Source organism: Manis pentadactyla, chromosome 6 (assembly GCF_030020395.1).
Source record: "Manis pentadactyla isolate mManPen7 chromosome 6, mManPen7.hap1, whole genome shotgun sequence".
Taxonomy (NCBI): domain Eukaryota; kingdom Metazoa; phylum Chordata; class Mammalia; order Pholidota; family Manidae; genus Manis; species Manis pentadactyla.
This window is the reverse complement of record NC_080024.1, coordinates 7,662,748-7,683,284: the sequence shown is the minus strand read 5'-3', so window position 1 is coordinate 7,683,284 and position 20,537 is coordinate 7,662,748. Positions and strand designations below refer to the sequence as shown.

Below are 20,537 nucleotides of genomic sequence, written 5' to 3'. Positions count from 1 at the left end.
GAGATAGCAGGGGGACCTTACGTGGGTCTGTTTCACATAAGCCCTTTTATTATTTACTCCAGAAAATGCATTTGCCTGATGCATTCAGCAAGCACCTGACTTGTATCTGAAGTGAATTAAAAACCTCCTCCTTCTTTGATTAAAAGTTTTGAGCAGTTGTGGGGTATCATGATTGGTGCACATGGTGTGTGTGTGGGTCACAGGGAAAACCGTGTAGCTCGGAGAAGACAAATAGGGACTCTGTGGTATCTTGCTACACTGATGGACAGTGACTGCAATGGGGTATGAGGAGGGACTCGGTAATAAGGGTGACTGTAATAACCACATTGTTTTTCTTGTGAAATCTTCATAAGAGTATATATCAATGATACCCATATAAAAAAAAAGTTTTGAGCAATCTTGGATGCCGATTGGGGTGGAACTGGGCATAGCTACGATCTGCAAGGATCTCAAAGGTCTCCTCAAAGGCAACCAGCTGGTTGATCCTGCTACCCTCTTAACATAGAATAGTGACCAAACACAAGTGCTGCCACTTAAATGCTGAGTACCTCCATGGTCCAGGCACTTTCCAAATATCACCTCCCATTATCCCCCCAAACTGTGCCAGGACATATTCTTATCCACATTTTACAGATAAGAAGGCAGTGTCAGGAGAGAAGCAACCTGCCAAATCCACAGGCTGGTAGGTGTTAAACTACTGCCTTTTACAAAATTTAAGAAAAGTCAACTATCTAGAAAGCTGTTCAGAGTCACTGGGTTTTCTAGCAACATTTCAAAATGCTTATTAGGAATTTGTGATTCAATAAAGAGAGAGAAGAAGACAGGATATCTCTGTATGTAAGACCTGAAATCACATGTTACCATTTCCTATTTTTTCCACTTCTAAAATTAAAAGGGCACTGGGGTTTCCTCGTATTAATGAAGCAATAATGAATAAAAGTGATGTATGCTACTTGGCAATGAGAATGTAAATTCACACAATAAAATTAAGTACAGGCTGCTTTACATGAGTAAACTAAAATTAGGATAAAAAGGATTTTGATAAACAGCGAGTCCTTAAAAGGATGAATAGGAGTGAGGGTATGCCCTCTGTATACCCCGCACCTTTGAAGAATAGACAACCTTTTACCAAGCAAGAGAAGCACCTACCATCTATCAGCTGAGTGTTGGGCTCCCCCATCTTGTTAAAGCTTAGCTGTAAAAAGACAAGCATGGACATAATTATAGATCCATGGAGGCCAGGGACTTAGACACTGAGGGGCATACCCCTCACCGTCAACAAAACATCTCTGCTCTACTACTAGATAAACTTGGGCAAGACTTAGAATAATCCTAAATCTTGGTGGCTTCATCCGTAACTGAGTAATAATCCCTGCCCTGCCCGCCCTACCTTGAGCTGACCCTACGATGACCTGAGAAAATACCGTTCCTCACAGGCTCAAATGAGCTTGGGAAACTAAAGGCAATTCGACTGAGAATGTGCTACAGCAGGAAGAAAAGAATACGCTTTTCCTCCCACCCCAGAAATGATCACGAGTCTTGGGAATTCTCCAGGATCACCAAGAGGCCAACTCTGGGGCCGAGCTGCTCATCACCTCGCGCGGTCTCCTATTTGCACAGGACCAAGCTGCCCAGAGAGCGCGCCCGACTCGGAGCTTTTTCCATTTGCCAAACAGCGCTTCCCGTGAATCCAAAATGCCAGAGGTTGCAGTAAACTAAACTTCGTAACGCACAGAAAAACACTGGCGGAAACCCTACCAGTTTATTGGTGGTTGTCTTGGAAGGTGGGCTTACTTACTTTTCCTACTTTCCTGGACTTTTAACTACTTTTACTTACATAACCTCTCTTTTTTCTCCATCTGTACCTAGCAGGAAATTTAAACACTTAAAACCGGGCCTGGCATGTAAGTACTGAGTGAACAGCAGCTATTACTTCTTGTAAAATCTTCTACCAAAAACGTGGATTACTTGTTTTAATGGTTTGATTATTGCTTTTAACGAATGTCTGGTTAACAGAAAAAAACTTACTTTTTGCATCAGTATCCTCACCATTCCCCGACGCCTACATTTCCAGTTTTAAGTAGAAAGTTAAAAACTATTACAATAATTTGAGGGATCTGCTTTTTATGAATGACTCTGGGAACCACAATCCCAAAACTTCCTACGGAGCTGCAGGGCCTGCTCCCGCGCTGCCGTGCGCGGACCGAGAAGAGAACTAGGGAAGAAGGCGTCGGGCTTCCCCGGAGGCGCGCCCTCCCCTCCGCACTGGGGAAAAGGCTCCAGTTCCGCCATTAGAGCGCGCGACGGAAAATGGAGGCGCGCGGCCCTCCCCGCGGCGGCCACAAGCTCGGCGCCTGCGCCCTGCGCGCCCGCCCCGCCCCACAGGGCCCGCGAGGCCGTTACGGCAGTTGAGGAAGGGCGAGGACGAGGGGCGGGCAAGGAGCGCCGCTCGTCGCCCCACCCCGCGCCCGAGCGCGCGGTTCCGGCGAGCCCGGCTCCAGCCCCGGCAGTCCGCTCCAGGCCGCTCCAGGCCGCTCCGGACCGCTACCCGCTCCGTAGGTGGCGTCCGCGCTCCGGGATTTCCCTCCAGCCCTTTGTGTCCTGGCGCGCGTCGGGAGAACGCGGGAACGCGCGCCGCGCCGTGCGCCTGCGCAAGGGGTGGAGGGCGCGCCCTGCCGGAGTCGGAAATGGTCCCCGATCCGGGCCTCCCCGCCTCTCGACCGCCATTTCGTGCTCCAGTGCGCGGCCTCCGCATGATGGACGTCCGGAAGCTGAGACAACAAAGGCTAGAGCACAAGGTCTGTGTAGCTGCATATCCTTTCGCTGCCCGCGGGGTGAAGATGGCGCCCAGAGACTTCAGCTGTGTCGGAGTATGAGGGGGAATAGGCGCCTGTACCTCCTCCGGATGGTCCTGCGAGCTGGCCCCAGGGAAATGCATGGTCTCGTGTGTACACGGCCCTAGGGTGTGCAACTTTCCGTGTATGCGCAACCTCGTGCACACGTCCTAGTATCCCCAGACTTATGTTTGTACCATCCTGCATCCATGAACCCGTAGGTTTCCACGTAACCCGTGTTCATGGTCTCAAGGATGTGTCTGAGCCCAAGTATGCACCTACTTGTGTGTGCACCACCTGGCTGCTTACACCACCTGGCTGCTTACGCAGGTCCAGGTGTGCATGGATTCGTGTTTGCACAGACACGATGTGCACAGACGCGTGCATTCATGCATATGGTGTATGCACCAACATGTGTTTGCATGGTCGGGATATGTGCAGACCTGCCACTGGAAGCCCAGACTCCCTCAATCTGAGGCACCTGTGAAAACTATCCCATTTCTAACCTGTTTTGGATTCATTTGCTCTTGCTGAGTACATGCAAAGCATAACTACTTGCCTACTACTCCATGCTATTCTTAACCTTTATTCTTTCCTTCCCCATCACTGGGCTCCTGCTGTGGACCCTCCTGCACTGAGAGTACTCGGTGACTGACGCTTGGTCAATGAAGGAAACAGACTGAAAAATGGGCAGTTAAAGCATCAGTATGAAACTGTGAAAGAGAGGCCTGGCTCGTGAAAGTCAAGATTCGTGGAGGAACCAGGAGCCAAGGCCAGTCTAGCTGGCCAGGGCCTGACAGTGAAGGGAATTGGGTCAAGAACCAGTTTCAGGCTCAGGCTTGAGAACTTCCTTTTTGGAGATATTTAAACAGGAGTTGCCATCAATATTTTAGCAAAGACAGGGGGTTGAAATGGGGGGCAAGTGATGGAGAGGAGGATGTATGGGAAAAGGAGGCCTATTGTGGGTCCATGTGGCAGAAGACCTGGGAGCAGCAGGGAAGTGGCCTCCCTAGGGAGAAGTGGAGAGGAAAAGCCGAATGGGGGACTGCAGTCTCTTGGGAGTGGAGAGGAAAAGCCGAATGGGGGACTGCAGTCTCTTGGGCTTTCACACTTCCTGCGGCTGCTTTCGCTTCTGTGTTGAGCATTTTCCTCTCCCCAGGAGAGGGATAGGACTTAACCCCTAGCACTTCCCTTTACATGGAACACCTGGCAAGCGCCTGTGTCACTGGGGGTGGAGGGAGACAGGGCCTGCGGGAGACCAGCACAGGCGCAGAGTAAGTGTTCAGTTAACACGGGATGTTAGCATTTAAGCTGTACTAACCTTAGACGTCCCCTTGTCTTGCCCTCCTTGCCCACCCATCAAAGAACCACCTTGTCCACGCACCTTTCATACCATTATGGGTATTCTCTTGTTATATTCACTCTTCCTAGGTATCTTTTAAGGACATAAAAGTCCATCTCCACTGACATACCTCTACTTTCCCGTTGAGAACTCCTCAACCATGTTCCCAATATGTTGTCACCAAGCTCCCATTTAAATACTCCACATGGCAGAGAACAGGCCACTTCACAGGACAGGCTTTGGGTGTAGCATATGAAGTTTACTTTATGAGGCCCAGATCTTCCTGATTGGAAATAAAGGCCTTTTTTTCTTTCACCCAAAAGATAGTTTTAAAGCACATGCTGTGTGTTAGCACTGGGGACAGGGCAGTGAAGGGAAGCAAAATAAGCCAGCCCAAAATATGGTTCTTCAGCATACTGATAATTTTAAACTGGTTATTTTTGAAAAGGAGCAGACAGGAAGCTCTGAAAACAAAGTTACCCTTTTGTAAGAGGCATTTGCACTATAAAGGAAATCTCCATTTGTGAGGGTGTCTCCCTGCTGGACCAGGAAAAGGGAAGGGTTCTGAGTCCCTGGAAACTCAGCCATGGAGAAGGCAATGACTTCAATCTGCACAACTGTGCTCTTGGTGCCTGTATGCTTCCTGCTCACCTCCCGAAGCGGACTCTCCCCACCCCAGACCCCGGTCGCCGCTAACAGCTTTGGTCTTGAGGTGAAAACCTTATTTAAGGTGACGACGACTTTGGCCATGGGTAGTTAGTTACTCAGTTTTCCTGGGTCTGTCCCATGCATACAGGAGGTATACATGTTATTAAACTTTTGTTTGTCTTTCTCTTGTTAATCTGTCTTAATACCAATTTAATTATTAATCCAGGCAAAGTACCTTGAAGGGAAGAATGGAAAATTTTCCCACCCTTACCGTCGCCAGACACAATTCCTGCGTCCAGTAGCTTAGACCAAAATTGCGGGACACCAGTGTCCAAGAGCAGGCAAATAACTTCTTCACACTTGACATGATGATGCCAAAAGCCTATGCAGTGTGGATTACAGCACGTTGGGCTTCCCCTGTGCACCTTGAACTAAATCTAAAGGGTCTTGAGAGGGGAGTGCCCACTCTCTTTGGATCAGATAGGAGCATGCCCCTCTCTCCCCCAGCCTTTGCACAGCCACCCCAGGTCTGGGCATGGTCTCACAGAGCTGACCGCACACCCCAGAGCACCAGCCACTTCACACAAGAACCAGCGGAGTCCCTCCCCAGAATGGGGCCATACGCTTAAAGAACACTTTGGGGCTGCCATTAGGGGTGGAGCAGGTGGGGTGATCTTGCTGAAGCCCTCTCAGCAGCCACATCTGGCAGCCCTGCCTGCCTGGGAGGCGGGGCCCTGGGGATAATTGGCCGTTGTTCTTGTTCATGTGTCACTCAGGCTTGGGTGACACACCACCACTTTAATTCGCCAGCAAGGCCCCAGCCTGGAGCCTCCTAGGGAACCAAGTCTGAGATCTGATCTAAATAAGGTCTGTGTACCTAGAGGTAGGTGAGGCAGTCCCACCTCCCCTGCTGAACAGGCAGGTTGTACTAGATTACTGCTCTGCATTTCACACTTTCCCAAAGGCCCAAGGATCTGAGTGATGTCATCCTCCCTCAACAGCCCTTTTCCTGGAGTGTGGGCTCCAGAGGCGAACTCCTGCTCCCCCAGCCCCTGCGCAGGGGGCAGAGCTGTCCCCTCTGAACGCTGAGCAGGGCAGGGAGTCTGTGCCCAGGGAATACCTGGAGGTGAACTGCTCTGGCTACCCAGAGGAAGCCACAGGGAACTAGAAGTCTCCACTTTCCAATGGCTTCCCTCCAAAGGGTCATGAATAAGAGCGAAGGGGTCCCTAGAGAAATGAGACTGCGAAAGAATAAATGCCACCTTGTGCCTGCTGACTTCCTGGAGGCTTCTGTGGGCTTGTTGGGGGCCTCTGTAAATAATCTAGTGGAAAGCTCCAGAAGGAAGACAGCCCACGGGAGCCTGACCTTGCCCACCAACAGGCAGGTTATGTTTCCCCTCTAACCCATGCGCGGCATCAGGATGCCTCAGTCACGACCCGGAGATGAGACGCTGCCCTGGACTCGGCGGAAAGACAGCAGGACTGAATGTGCCTGCTTCCAATGGGCAGGTGGGGTTTCTTCGCGGAGAGCATCCCTCCATACTGCTCCCCGCCCGCGCCCCCGGCCCCGCTGCCCGATCGTGGACCCCAGGGTGTGACACCTGAGACAGAACAGCCAGAGGCCTGGGAGTCCCAGATGGCGCCCCCGCCCCTCGCAGGGCAGCCTCAGGGAGCGGGGAAGAAGGCCCCCCTCTGGTCCAGCCCAGCCGGGCAGGGCGTCCCGCGGACCACCCGGCCTGGCCCGGCGCTCCCCACCCCCCGAGCGCCCGCCTCCCCCGCCCCCGCCCGGGGCGGTCTTCCAGGTCCGGCCGCCCCAGCCCGGCCCGTCTGGGCGGCGGCGAGCGGGGAGGGAGCGCGCGCAGCCGCAGCCCCGAGGCCGGCCGCCGCGGAGCAAACATTTCCTTATGTGGTGGCTCCGAGGGCTGGCCTACGCCCGGGGGGCCGCCGGGGTCGGGCGGGCACGCCCTGGGCGATCGCAGCGACCCTCGTCCCGGCGGCCGGGCCGCTTCCCAGCCGGATCTCGGCCGCATGGTGTGGACAAAACAAAGAGGGCTTGGAAAGGCCCCCGGCTTGTTCTTTGTCCCCCGGAGCGAGGTCCACAGTCCTCCCAGGAGGAAGTGTCACGGCCCCTGGGCCGGACCCTCTCTCCCGGACTTCCCCTGCGTTTGTGGGGGAGCGTCCCTGGGATCCGGGGCCTCTGGAGGAGGGAGGTTTGAGGCGGCGGGCTGCCTGGCCCCCTTGACCCCTAAGCCACCCTGGCCCCGCCCCGGCCGTCCGCCCCGCGCAGCAAGCTCGCGCCCTTGCCTTGGGAGCTATATTTGGCCATCGAAGGATAACAGGGTGAGTCATGGGAGGGGGGGGGAGGGGCCCCCCCCGAGGATGGGAAGCGGACGAGCCGCATATCTGGAAATGCCTCTCATTTTTGTTCCAGGCCAAGCTCTAGCCCTCCAAAAGCGCTTGACATCAAAACACGGGGCGAAGGAGGCTGCCTTCCCACCGCACTGGACTGGTCTCCAGAGCCTGATTAGGGCCCCTGGGGCTCCGACATCCCCCAGGTTCTGGGATATCTGCCCTGACCCTCTGAACTGTCCTCAATTCTTGAGCCAGTATCTTACTTTTCCAATATATACAACCTTTGAGTAGATTTGGGTAGGATAGGCTCCCTATGGAATATTTTTTTAAGTGGGGCTAAAAGCAGGCTGTTGGCTCACCCCAGTGAATCCCTAATTGGTCTAATTTCAGGGAGCACAGTTTGAGGTTGCCTCTGAGAGAGAATCCTGGTCCAGGAAGCCTTTGCATGCAGCACCAGCCCCACCAGGCCGAGGGAGAAGAAACATCCAAAGTCTGGCTCCTATGCCTCCCCACCAGTTTCTCCAGGACTCCCATCCCTCCTCCTGCAGCCCCAGCCTCCCTGGCTCCTGGTGCCTGTCCCTGACTCACTCAGACCTAAGCTGCCTTCCCTTACATCTGCCTTTTTACCCAACACTGGGAAAATCTCCAGCTTCGGAGTTCCCCTCAGCCCAGCCCCCTCACCCAGCTCTGGTTCAGGGCACACCTGCAGGATTCAAGCTCCCGCCTAGAAACCACTCTTCAGTGGGACAAGAGATTCCAGGGATTGACGTAAAGAATCCTTTCGGTAAAATGACAAATGGCCACCACCTGTTCCCCATGCACTGATACAGTACAGCAATAAATAGGCTGTCCAGTTCTAAGATTCACTTTTCATACTGGGAAGAGGTCCCAAAGGAATCTGAAGACAGGAGATGGGGAAATGGACCTTCAAAACCAGTAGACACTCTAATTCACCCCTTGATAAAACGGCCCCCTCTTAGAAGGGAGCTCAGTAGTCATCTCACTGCCTCCCCAAGGCAGAGGTCTCCTCCACTGCATTACTCGATTACTTCCAGTGGCAGCAAACGCACTACTTTGGTGTGTTCTGTCTTATATAGAATTGAAATTTGTCTTCTTTAGTGCCCCTCGTGTGGTCCTGGTCTGTGTGTTCTGTGAAGGCGGTGTCCTAGTGAATCCCAGTGCCTCCCACGGAGTGTGGCGGTGTTCAAGGAATGTGCCATTGGAATGAATGTTCACCGAAGTGCCACTTTGAAGCCAAGCCTGCTTTTCCCTCCATCCCATACATGACACAGTTTCCAGAACACTCTTCCTCCTTCCCACCCTGCTCCTGCATCCAGGGTGCAGTGTTTCTTCTAAGCAGTAAACTCAGTTCTCCAGATGTGTCTCAAATAGCCCTGAAGTGGAGCTGGCGGGCCTTCCTTCAGGGTGTGTACTGTTCTACCATTCAGGCAGCCCGACCTGCAAGGCTTTATTTCCAGGAGGCCCTGTGATTGCATCTCTCTGAGCCCCAGGCTGGTCCTGTGTGTGGCACAGCTGTAACTTTAACTTTCACAGTTTTAGCAAAATGGGGGCTCGTTGCTGCATATAATGCCATGCCTTGGGATGGGCCTTTGGTGCCAGTTGGCATTTCAGGAAGCTGGGCTGGGGAATGGGCATCCCTAGTCATCCTGGGCATGACCTGCTCATGGGGCCAAGAATCTGGCTATGAGCAAACAAGATGCCAGAGTGTGCCCTTTGCTCAGCAAGCAGAACCTAACTTTGGTTCTCTTCCCAAGACCTCAAGCTAAGACCTATAATCAGGTAATCAGCAGGTGAGTGGCCGTAGTTGACAGAGCCCCTTAGGGCTGTGGGGATCCTGTATGCTGTGGTTCAACTTTGCCCTTCCGTGTAGCTGAACAGGTATAGGGTATCTGGGAACCCACAGCTGTGGGTTCATAGGTTTTTGTTGACTGACTCCTAGATGGCCAGGAGGTAGGGGGCAGTCCCAGACACCTGTGCCTCCCCATCTCTCCGCAGTTTGGGGCCAGGGCACACTCACAGCTCTTGCCTCAGGTATTGGATCTGACGAAGGGCAGCAAGAGGAGGCTCAGGCCCTGAGGCTGCCTGGGGTGAACTGGGAGTCTGGCTGGGACCAGGCCTGGCTTGAACTCACAGACCAAAGGCAGGTGGAGGGTAAAGTCCACAAAGTGCCCCCAGGAAGGACCAGGGGCCCCTGTCCAGAGAGGCTTCCTCCCCTGCAGGCATCACCCCAGGTCACTGGAGCTGGATGGTGCTGTGGTGGGAGCTCAGGCAGAGGCCTGGGCAGTAGGGAGGGCCAGGAGGGAGGGCAGGAAGGGGCAGGGGCATTGCTCCCAGCTAATCCCGCTGCAGGATCATTGTGACCGAGAGGAAACCCCAGAAACCGACAGGGTTGGTGCAGGGCAACCGAAAGGAAGGTAAAATTCACCAGAGCCTGGGAAGGAAAGGGAGGCTCAGGAGAGGCCTTGTGATGGCAGCTTTCCCGGCCTGCGAGCTCCACGGGCTCTCAGGTCCGCATAAGCCAACTCTGTCCCAGCAGAGCACACAGATGGCAGTGGGGCCTGTGGCTCAGCTAACACCAGGAAGCCAGCAAGGCCCCCCACACCACAGGGCTCACTGGGCTGGCCCAACGTGCCAAGGAGAGTGGGAGCCCATACCCAGATCCCCCCTCTCACATCCCCTGCCCTCCACCAGCCTCCCCTTCACTCCATCACCACCTTCCCACTGTGCCAACTCAGTGCAGTCAGGTGCCTCCTCTCTGCTGGCTGAGTGGTATAGATGGCAAACATTCCTGGGCCCAGACCCTCAGGTCCTGCCAAGGCCTGAGAGAGCTCCTGGAGCCCTTTGCAGTCCATCTAAGGCAGGCTGTGGGGGGAGGAAAGAGCCCTAGATGGGTGCTCAGGCCTGGGGTTGAGGCCCAGCTTTGATCCTAGCTGGCTGGATGACTTCCGGCAGGTCACTCTGCTCACTGGCCCTCAGTCCCCTATCCCAGCTCTGCTGGCCAGTGAGTAATTGTTCTGATTCTCAGAGAGTGTGCCATGTGCACCTTCCCTAGGTGGGAAGGAACAGGGCGGAGAAGGTCGAGCCAGAGGCTGTGTGTGAAATGCAAACAGGAGCCCAGTATGTAAATCAGCCAATGTTTGTTCCTTCTTTTCTGACTAGGCCCAGTGAGACCCAGAGATGCCCCAAAGAATGCCTATGACCTGGCATGTATGTCCTTGCAGAGAGGAGCAGGCTGGCACCTGGGAGAGAGCAGTTGGCATTCACCTGCGTCAGCCCAGGGCCCTTGGTCCCCTGCCCAACATAATGTGCAGCAGTTTGCCCCTTCTATAGTCATTTGTGTCCTGGGTCATCCCACAGGCTTAGTGGCATCTGTACCCCCAGGCTCAGAGCAGAATGTCTTTCAGTCTGGGGCAGAGCTGGCCCTGTGGGTCTGGTATCCAATATGGCAAAGACTTTTGAGGAGCTGGCTAGTCACCCACTAAAACAGGGACAGTGTGGCTTTGGGAATGGGTCTCTGTGGGCCAGATCCCCAAGGCTATTTCCTGCATGAAATACCTTGAGGTGGGAGGGGGCCAAGCTTGGGACCTTACCTCAAAGGATGCCAGGCACTCAAATGATGCTGGGCAGGGTGACACCAGTACAGGGAGAAGGGCTGGCCATTTCCTGAGGCTGGCGTCCAAGCAGGCAGCTGGGCCACTGGGGCCCTGGGGAGACCCAGATGTTGTCTTTTTTCAGCTCATTGCTTCCCAAAGAGGGAGGGGGAGATCGTGGAGGCCATAAGGAGGAGCCAGGGGGCCCACGGGGTTTATTGGGGAGCAGTTAGGGAGAGAGGGGGCCATCTGTTCCCCAGGCTGCAGGATTCAGGGAGCAGAGTGGGCCACGGGGAGGGGCTTCCCAGCCCAAACAGGCAGGGCTACCTCCCAGGCCTCTTCTAGGAGCGGGCTCCAGGGTGGGTCCTGGAGGGGGGCTCAGTGGATTGAAGAAGAGATGGCTTCCAAGACCCCCGGATAGAGTGAGCCCCACTGAACCCTGGGAACTTGGTGGGGAGGAGGGCATGAGGCCAGCCAGGGAGGGTCATCCCCAAGGGACGATGGGGTGTCTACCCCCCAGCTCCTTCCTTCCCCCTGCCTGCTGGGGGGCACCAAAAATGCCTTAGACCTCCACCACTTGGCAGTTTCAAAGCCCTTACAGGCCCTGTCCAAGGACAGAGGTCCCATTTTACTGAAACTCTTGATTTCCACTAAAATCAATGAGCCTCAGTTCTTGAGGGGCCTTGGAGCCACCTGAAGGGCTGGTCGAGGGCCTCAAAGGAAGGAGGCATGGGGAGCGGGTACAGACCTGGGCACTGTGCTCCCAGGGCTCCCACACCTGATGACCCCCAGCCCCAGCCACCCCTCCACTTCGCCCTCTCAGCTGCTTGGCTCCCTTTCCTCCCCATCTAGGTACCAGAGGAGAGAGAGCTCCTCCCCACTGGGCACCCCACTTCCTGCCTCTGCTACCTGCAAAGAGTTCAGATCCTTGTCCCCATGAGGAAGCAGAAGTGGCACCATTGTGCTGGTCCCCCCGCCCCCCAGGCTGGGCACCTGATCCACATCTTCCTCAGCGCTGGCTCCTCTCTGTCAAGACAGAAGCCCGCGAGTCCCTGCCTGATATCCGAGCACCCCCAGCCCAGCTCCCTCTGGGCTCCCTTTCCTCTCAGCCACCCTCTGGAGGGAGACGCACACACCCATCTCCACTTCCTCCTCCCTTCCCCATTCCTCAGCTCTTGGCTGCCCTGAAACCTCTCTGAGGCTTGTGTCTGCACTGCCCTGTCCAGCTTGCTGGCCCCTCCTTTCCCGCTCCCGTGAGCTGATGCCTCTTTGGCCCTTCCTGTACTCCCTGCAGGTCCCCCTGTCTGCCTGGGTCCCAATGCTGGAGTTCTCCCCCGAGAGGGACAGAGAGCGGGGACATGGGGGATGAGGGACTGGCATCAGACACTCTAGGTTCAAAGAGGCTTCACTGCCTACCAGCTGGGTGGCATTGGGCAACTTCCTTCACTCTGTGCCTCGGTCTTCTCAGCTATAAAGTGGGGAGAACAACATGGAAGTGACCTTCCAGGTCTGTGGGGATTTAGAAGCACGTTCACTTCCTTAACACACACACATCTGGCACGGGGCAACCGAGGCTCGGAGTTGCTGGAGGGAGCCCAGGTTCCACGCTCTGTCTGGTGGCGCCTGGTACCAGTACTCTCAGTGACAGCAATGGGCAGATAACCAAAGCGAAGATTTGCGGAGGGCTTCAGGCAGTTTGGCTGATCTCAGAATCCCAGTGATCTGAGAAGTCACACACATGCTCACACACCCCATGCATTACTTTTCCTGAGCACAAGGTCGGCACATTTTGAGGGGTAACTTGCACCATGGAACACCATGTTCTCCCTTCTGCTGCCACTCCTCTCAAGGTCAAATCCCCCTAGCCCACCCTACTCTGGGCATCTCTACCCAGAACCCAGACGTCCCTGGGGCATGGGGCGGAGTGGGGTGGAGGCTGGCAGCAGAAGGGTTAACTCCTGGCCTGGCTCCCAGAAGGCATGCTTCTGAGGGCGGGCAACCCTGCCCCTCCACTCCCTGCTTTTCTTTGGTCCCCAAAGCAGCCAGCACCCCTCCCCTCTTCATCTCCCTCCACTCCCTCTGATCGAAGGGGACAGAGGGCTCCCCCAGGTGGCCAAATAGGCCAAGGCCAGAAGCCAGAGAGTCTGCAAACACTTGTTTCAAACATCTTGCTCCTTCGGCCCCATAAATACATCTGCCTGGTCAGATCAGGTGTTCCAGTTTGGAGCTGGGAAAATCAGGTCACCTGCAGGTGCACCCACGTCTGTGTGAAACAGCAATGTGCGCAGTCTAGGTGCTGTAAAGCATGTTTAGCCAGGCTCTGGGGAATTGCTTGAAGCCATTCTGAATACTGGTGGATTGATTATTTGCAGGGCCTGGCCTAAACACTCTGCCTTGTGTCATGGGTCACAGGATGCACAGACATGGGAGAGGAAGCAGAGAGAAGAGGCCAAGCTAGAAGACATAAACAAGCCAGCACCAGTAATCACCACCATTTATCAAGTGCCTGTCACCATGCCCCAGGCTATCCATCCTTCATTTCATTTATTTCCCACAACAACCTAGAAAATAGGCATTATTATTATCCCTGTTTAGCAGATGAGGAAACTGAGTCTCAGTGAAGTTAAATCCCCTGTTTGAAATCACACAGCTAGATGAAGACTCAATTTGAACTCAAACATGTCTGACTCCAAATTCCTTGCTTTTATGCAAGCCTTCCTATGAACAGGAAGATAATCTGAAAAAGTGACTAGGAGAGACCTGGGTGTCCTCCTGGGATGATCATGAATGAGAATGTACAACTCCTTCCTGCCCCAGGAGAGCACCTAGAGGGTGCTCAGCAAAAGCAAGGGTAACGGTGACAGGTTACGTAAGTGCAGTGAATACATACATGTGAGAGGTAACTCAGCTTCCCTCCAAGGAGCACACACAGGTCCAGGGTGGCCTGATACCTGCTGATGAATTGGTCCTTCTAGAACACGGACATCTGGACCCCATGTAGCACTAAGATCCAGAAAGTTCCAGTGACAGGTTGCAAGCACCCTTGGCTCACTGGTAGGTTGGGCCCAGTGTTCTCAACACAGATAGGTTCCGGTAGCCACACATAAGCAGGAGACACATACATGAATGTGGGCTCGATCACATGCACCTACCCACACATAATATTCCCAGAACAAAACCTGCTGACACCATCTGTCCTGTGCAGACACAGTTGAACTCTTGGACTCTTGGATGCACAGCCCAGCTCACACTGACAAGTATACACAAACACACACAGAGCTCTTCGAGAGCAGGGGAGGAGGTGAAGTTGGCTGGGGCCCTGAGAATCCCTGCAGTTCTATAGACATTTGGGGCCTAAACCCCATGATCAACCCCTGGGTTGCAGTTTGTCTGCAGGTGGCAGCCACCCACCTGACCTTGCCCTGAGGCTGTCTTCCGCCCTCCCATTTTAAAGGTTGGGCCAGATCCTGGAATGCCCAAAGTGGCCACCAGGGGGCGCGTGAGCATTGACTAATCCCTCAGCCCAGCCTCCTCCCAAAAACCCCATTCATTCACCCTAAATGTGTATGCAGCACCCACTCTGTGTCAGGTGATAGGACCCAGAGAAGAAAGATGGGGGTGGCTGAGAAAGGTGGTAGGGAAGGTGGCAAAAAGAGGCATATTCCTATACTTCAAGTGGACTGGAGGTTAGATGGGGAGGTGTTGGCCAATGGGGCTGGGTCAAAAAAAGCAGTTGGAGCACCATCTGTATTCCAAGCTTTTCTAGATTTTGATATGCATTAGCTCATTTAATCCACAACTGTATGGACTAGGTACTCCCATTATCTATTTTTATTGTGGGTATTGTGGGTGCAATACAACAGGCATTATAGTTTCTTACTTCATAGACTTAGTTGTTAAGGGTTCAGTGAATCCATATGATTTTGTGTAAAACACTTGGAACACTGCCCAACTGTTATCATCATCCCGGTTTTACAGATGGGGAAACCAAGGAACAGTTAGCAAGGAGTGGCCTCAGGATTCAATTGTGAGCAGGCTGGTTCCAGAATGTGGGTACTTACCCAGTTGCTAGACCCCATGGTAGGTCCAAATCAGGGGTTGTGGGGGCAGTGGGGAGCCACTAGAGAATTTTAGTAGGAAAGGGACAAGACCTAGCTTGGATTTCATGCTGGCTATAGGGTGGCGAGCCTGGTGGCAAGTGGAGGCTGTCACCATGGTCCCAGCTGTGACTAGAATGGCAGTGGAGGGACACTAAGAAGACAGATTTGAGCAATGCTAAGGAAGCAGCCTGGAGGGTCTTGGTGACCAATTTCATGCCAGAGCTGGGAGAGGGAGCAGGCAGAAAGCAGTGGCTGGGGAAGCAGAGTCTGGCCTTGACCCTGAAGAGGGCTCCACAGCCTCAGAGCTGAAGATAAAGGGAGAGCATCCCTCACCCCGGCAACTGCACCCCCATCCCTCTGCCTCATATTTTCTGTAAAGCCTGAGGAGGGTGAAGGCCAGGAACTGTAAACTGTGGCTCCCTTCTCTTCAGGTCCTATGTGCTCTGGACTCCCTGGGGATGGCCCTGAGCTGGTCCCTCCTGTCCTGCCTGGCATCCTGGCCCTGGCCTACAGGGCAGGACCTGGAGTCCGAGCCACCCTTTCTGCCTCCTGTTCCCCAGCATTGGGACAGAGTGATAATGTCTACTCCCTTCCCTCAAATGTTGAGGCTTCAGTCTTACAAAGCCATCTCCTCTACAGGATATCATTTAATCCTCATAACTACCTAGGAAGAGGCCCGGTTATCCTGGCTTCACAACTGTAGGAGCCACCTCAGAGGCAAGGGCTTGCCCTGGGTCACACGGCTTGTGTCTGGACCAGCCCTCTGCCAGGACTTTTGCTGCAAATCATGGGCTCTTGCTCCCTCCACTCCCAGCACCACCAGGCCCTTGATGGCCATCTCGAGGAGACGGGGCCAGCTGTGCCCTGATGCTTAGGTCTCTGTACAGAGCTCAAAATGGGGCTGAAAAAGGCGCATGGCTTGGAGTCACCAGGGCTTGTTGGGGGTGGGGGGCGAGGGTCAGAACTAGGGTCCTGCTTCATTCCCAAGTAGGGGAACCAGGAAAGGAAGGGAACCAGCTGGGCGGGGCAGAGCCTCCCTAAGGGTGGGGGTGGAGTGCGACGTGCCTGCGCAGGCAAATGTGGACAGAGGGCGCAGGCACACCTGGCAGCCAGGCCGAGCCCGCCAGCCCAGATTCAAAGCAGAGCTGAGGCTGTGATTGGCGGCCCGGGTTCCTCGCTCCACCCCTTCTCCCTCCTCCCAGGAAGCTGGGAAAGGGGTATGGAGTTGAGAATGTCCGCTCCGAAGTCCTTAAGCACCAAGGGACGGTCTGGTTGGCAGTGAACTCAAATTAACTCCCTCTCCTGCCCGAAACCCTGCCGGCACCCTGTCTGGCGTCCCAGCGTCGTCATCAGCTTCTTCAGTGACTCCTCAAGGTCCCGGAGTGGGTGGCCCGGGGCCTCAGGCCATCCATCCAGTCCCTCCTCTGAGCCATCCTTCAGCCTACGGCCTCCTTCAATTGTTTTGACCCTGGCGGGCCTGAAGGTCCCTTATATTCTGACCCCTCTCGACTCCCGCCTGCGCGCCGCCCCAGGAGCAGATGGAGGAGACCCGAGAGGGTCCCCGCCGCCCTTCTGGGCTCCGGTTTCGGCCGCGAGGGGCGGGCCGGGCGCGAGGGGCCAGCTGACGCCGCGGCCAATCATCGCCCGGCCGGCACTACCTCCCGGCCCCAGCCGCCAATCCGGACCCGGCCCGGCCGCCCCCCCGCCCCGCCGCGTCCTTTGTTCCCGCTCGCCCCGGCGGCCCCTGCTGCCCGGCTCCAGGCCTCCGGCGCTGTGACTTCCGGCCCGCGCGCACCGGGCAGTGTACGCGCCCCTGTATTCGGTGTGTGCACACACGTGTGTGCAGGGCCCAGCCCTGTCCGCCCCAGGGACACTCGGGGGCCCCACCTCCAGGCCCAAGCCTATCCGTGGTCTTGCACAGTCGTGTGACTGCGACTGCCCTAGGGACCCCGGAGGGGGCCTGGCCCAAGCCCCCAGTAAAGCTCTTTAGAGAGTCTGAACTTTGACCAGGGGCAGGGGGCCACGGGCGAGCGCCAGTTCCTGGGCGGTGGTCCGGCCCAGGCTGCCCCGTTCTTGGGCCGCGGTTTCCTCGCTCTCACACTTCCTTGCCTTTGCTCAGGCTTCTTCCCTACGAACTTTCAGATAGTAATGAACTCGGAGCCTTCATCCCAGACCTTGGAAGGCTGCATCCTCGGTGACTCCCATCCCGCTTGGGGCGTGGCAGGTGCCTCCCTGCGGTGTGCCTCACTCACCCAGCACGTGGTCGCCTCTCGTCTGGCTTTGCCCATCAGCAGCAGTGAGCCCAGGGTTCAGGCTCAGCGAGGCCAGCACCTGGCAGAGGGGGTTGCTCCATGCACAGCTGCTGAAGGGGCAGAAACAAGCCCTCATCCCAATCGCTTTGGGGGGTCACACAGCATTTTAAGGCCTAATATTGGTTCCCCCTGAGATTGAGGCTTGTTATCCCAGGCCTGTTATAAAAAATTAGAAGCTAAAATCGTCAAAGAAGAGAGTGTCTGGTAAGGAGCCATGGCATCCTCACAAACCACAGCTCCTGCCGTGCCAGGGACCTACCCTCCTGAGCTACTGCCGCTTCCCAACTCTCACAACCAGTGCACCCTCCTCTTGTTCTCCTCTCCTTCCTTGAAGTCCCCTCCCTTGACCTCTGAGCCTCCTGCTCAGGACTCCATCCTCAGACCCCTTCTCCCCTTATTCCCTCCACCGTCCATGAAGTCATCCACTCCCAGACCCCCACCTGCCTGCCCTGCCCTGTCTCCTGGGGCTTCTGGAGACCTCCACCTGGACAGGCCTCAAGCATCTCAAACCCAGTTTGTTTCAAACTCAAGGTCCTCATCCTGCTGTGTCTACTCCTGTATCTACAAAGGACTCCCATCCTCCCCAGTGCCCAGCCAAAGACCTTGGTGCATCCCCACCTGCCTCACCTGCCATCCACTGTGACCCAGTCTGTGGCTCCCAGATCTGGCTGCCCCACTGTCCCAGGGCCAGCACCCAGGCCCACTGTTCTAATCAGCCTCCTTGCTCTCTGCTTCCGCAGTCTGCAGGGCCCACTGCTTGCACGTTTCCTTCCCCCCATTGCCTTGGCATCCAGTCTCAATTCCTGGGTACTGGGGACAAGACCTTGCCATTAGGCCCTGCCTGCCTTCGTGTCTCAGCCACAGGCACACAGAATTACTTCAGTTGAAGCCCTTGACAGGAGGGTTGGGAATGGGTCTACCCTCTTGGGCCCCCTAACAGACACAGTGCTAGGCACTGGGACATCAGAGGAACAGCTAAGGCTTTGAGGCAGACTGGCTCAGCAAATAGGCTCTGCAAACAGGAACATGTGGCCTGGCTCCTGGCTCTGCACTTGCCTACTTTGCGACTTCAGCTCTGTTAGTCACCCTCTCTGGCTGTCATGCCTCAAATGCAACTCATATTGCCTCCTTGAAGGGCTAGAGGAGAACTTAGGGCCAAGACTGGGCAGGGGCTGCCTCCCCTCCCAGGTACTCCCCAGAGCCCCAGCTTCTAATCACCTGTTGGGGGTTGGGGTTGGGCCTAAGATGGAAGAGCCATTCGGGAGACACTGGAAAGAGGGGACGGGCAGGGGGAGAGCGAGGGAGGGGAGTCTGACAAAGGAGCCCAGCTGCTGTTTGCACACAAACCCTAAGTTGATAATGAGTGGAGGGGCGGGGTGGGGAAACGTCTTGGCAGGAGCCCCTGCCAGCTGAAGAGTCTGCCCAGAGTCACTGTGGCCCTCCCTGCTCACACCCAGCCCTACATCTGCTCCTAGGACTGCAGCAGGGGAGGGCAGGAAGGGCTCAGGCGTAGGCCCAGGGCTCGAATCCCCCCCTTCAGGCCATACCCATCCTGAGAGCAGCCCCAGGGAGCCCACAGGAGGGCCAGAGCCTAAGGGAGCCTGTGGACTCTCCTGGGGCCGGAGCAGGCCCAGACTCCCAGTCTCTGAGCTCCTGGGCAGAATGAAGGCCCTTGGAGGAGCTCAGAGCGCCTAGAGCGCTGGAGAAGAGAGGAGGCTCCCAGATGGGAGGCCTGGAAAGGCCCTCTGCCCCTGGGGCCTCCCCAACAGGGGCAAAGCTGCAAACCAGGGCTGGGGGGAAGCCAGGAGGCTCCCATCAGCCTCTTGGTCCCCAGTAATGCCAGGAGGGTATCAGACAGGATGCAGATAAATAAGGTCCCAGAAATACCAGCTGGGACCCTGGGTGTCAGGAGTGGAACTCCCCCCCCGCACCGTTTGGTCACCCACACCTAGAAAGCTGTGTGTGGCCCTGGAGCCCTACTCCACCTGTGCCCATTTCCCGCTGCCCCCAGGGTCTGGCTGGCCTGTCAGCGTCTCCCTGGGCGTACAGCCACCCCATGCTTCCGGCTGGCTCCTGCCATGTGCGCTGTGGGTGCAGCTGGCGGGCTGTGCCTGTACAAGAGCATGTGCTCCTGCTGCTCTGTGTGCCAGCCTAGCAACCACTCCCAGGGGTCAGGAGAGGCAGCACCAGGGATGGCAGCGCCCGTGCACACCACTCTGCCTGCCACCTCCTCTTCCCTGGATGCTTGAGCTCCCTGCCAACACCTGAAGAGGGTGTCTAGGAGAGGGTCAGCCTGGAGCCAGGCTGCAAGGACAGAGGCGGGACCACGGCAGCCTGCACATCTGGGGCACTTGGGCTTCCGTAGGCCAGTCCCAGAGGAGCCCAGGGCTGAGTTTTGTGGGGAGCAGCAGGGAGGGCACCTCCACCAGGTGGACTGCAGGCTAGAGCCCGCCGAGGGAGAGGACAGTTCCCTTCAGTCCCCTTCTCAGCAGTTCCGCTCTCCTCTCATGGCTGCCATGGGATTGGGTGCATCAGGAGGGGAGAGAGGGCAGCCCAGGGAGAGCGGGGCAAAGCCTGGAGATGGGCCAGAGAGGGGTACAGGGACGGAGATTCACAGTGAGGAGGAGGCATGGGGCCAAGGAGCACAGGAGCCTTGGACACCAGGGTGAGTGAAGAGCTTGTCCTGGAGGCATGGGAGCCCCAGAAGCTGCGGAGCAAGGAGCAGCAAGATGGAGAGCGCAATGGCAAGACCACGGTCTTGGTGTAGTGAGAGGTGGTGGGGCGGGTCTGGGTGTGGGAGAGCTGTGGCTCTGGTGTCCTGGAGTCAGACAGACCCGGATTCCAATCTAGACGGAGAGGCTTCCTGGGCCTCAGGCCCTCAGCTGTAATCTGGGGACACCGGGAGGCCTCCCTGGCGGGTGTGTGGGGCTGGCTGGATGATGTAACCACGTGGGAGCGCTCCTGTCACTAGCGGGAAGGAGTGACCCGAATGGGAACTTGGGCTCCTGAGTCACACGGTGGCCTCCCTGTGGCAGAGGAGTGCCCCGCTGCTCACTCCCATTCCCAGGTGGGGGGTGGGGGGGTGGGGGCGATAGTAGGAACAGTGAGATGTGTGGACTCCCTAGGGGGGCCGTGCAAAGCAGTGGCCATGCAGCTGGGACCCACAAGTGCAGGATGTGTACCTGAGCCCAAGCTCAGCTCGAGCGGCATGTGGGAGGACAAGAACAAGGGGTGTTGGAGTACGGCTTGCAGAGGCAAAGCACTTTGAGGTTCCCCAAGGCCCCCCAGGCAAGGCCTGGGTACCAGTAGGGAAAAGGCAGGGTGGGGGCAAGAAGCCA

The 20,537-nt window shown here is 56.1% G+C and overlaps 1 long non-coding RNA gene across 1 annotated transcript; it reads left to right on the top strand.

Annotated features, from left to right (window-relative positions):
• Positions 1–6,616: 6,616 nt before the first annotated feature.
• Positions 6,617–8,299, top strand: LOC130684035 (uncharacterized). The gene is made up of 3 exons (XR_008998141.1): positions 6,617–7,164; positions 7,256–7,379; positions 7,567–8,299. It is a non-coding gene; the product is annotated as an uncharacterized LOC130684035 (long non-coding RNA).
• Positions 8,300–20,537: the final 12,238 nt, after the last annotated feature.